Source organism: Gavialis gangeticus, unplaced genomic scaffold, assembly GCF_001723915.1.
Source record: "Gavialis gangeticus isolate Ggan-Ray unplaced genomic scaffold, GavGan_comp1, whole genome shotgun sequence".
Classification (NCBI taxonomy): Eukaryota; Metazoa; Chordata; order Crocodylia; family Gavialidae; genus Gavialis; species Gavialis gangeticus.
In genome coordinates this window covers 29400596-29402008 of record NW_017729025.1, presented here as the reverse complement: position 1 = coordinate 29402008, position 1413 = coordinate 29400596, and positions in this window count along the sequence as shown.

Sequence of the window (1413 nt, the reverse complement as noted above, 5' to 3'; positions counted from 1 at the left end):
CTCTGTCTTAGCACAGATGCCAACATGCACCTCCGTATGATCTCCCATGGCTTGTGACTCCAGGGATCCCCACCCCCATTCCCCAACCACAGCATGCTTTTATTGGCTACATATTCTTTCAGTTATGGAAAAACATCTGAACAAACTGTCTACAGCTTCTTACCCTTAGGCAAAGGAGGAGCTATGACAGGACTGGTTGCTACTTGCTTTATTACTTGTTCTATTCCATAAATATTTCTTTTTAATTAACTACAATAAAAGTCTTAGTCACTGTTATCTAGAGATGGGGCTAAATACAGCCCTGGATCAGAACATGAAGTCAGAATTAAACTGGATCTTCTGGTCCCAACTCTACCATTAATCATCTTGTCTCTTAATGAAAGAAGCATAGTCCTGTAATTGTTCTTACATTTTTGCAAACTATTTTATATTGTTTTATATCATAAGTAAGTTTTTGGAAAGGCTTGTTTGCACAGTTTAAAGAGCATGGCTTTTGGCCCATTTCTTGTTACAAGCTTATTTAACAGTTATATGTAATACAGAATACAAAGGATGCATATATTGCGAAATCAATTGCACTCTTTAACAAGTGTCTTTAACAAGTGTCTGATATATTAATCTTTTTTTTGTTGTCCATAAACCTGCTGAAGAAATCCTTCACAGTATATAACAGCATCATTAATGTGAGATTACATAATATTCCATTTCTTTTATGGGGGAAATATACCACTCATGATCTCTACATTTCTCTACACACTGCATGAGCTGATAAGAAAACATGTTTCTTAAATGCTATTTAGACTCTGGGGTTTAAATCTCTCATGAATATGTGCAAATGAATAGGAATGACAGTAAGACAGATAGTGTTAGTATAGAAACCTTGGGAATACCAGAAAACATGAGAACTATGCTACTTTATGCCACCTGTGAAACTGATATGGCATCTTATGCAAGAATTTACTATGACTTGCAACACAGGGCACAGGAATATGCCAATAGAAGGAGTATTTTTAGAGCAATAGGAGATTCGTTTAATTTGGAACAGGTACAAAGAAGGGCTGCTAAGATGGTTAAGGGAATAGAAAACCTATTTTATGAGAGGGACATTAAGAGTTTGGTTTCATTAGCTTAGCAAAATGAAGGCTCAAAGGTGAGATGACTAACTTTAATAAATATATTCAGGGGCTGAAAAGGGGAGTAAGAGCCATTTAAGTTAAAAGGCAACATTGGCATGAGATCAAATGGCTACAGACTTGTTATGAACAAGTGAGGAACAGTTTGTAGCCATTTAGAGGAGCAACATAGTAGATGCTGCAGATTTTTCTTCCCAAGGTGGAGAACCTTGCATTTTTCGGTGTTAAACACCATCAGTTTCTCGTCCTCCCAATTGCTGAGCCTGTCCAGGTCAGCCTG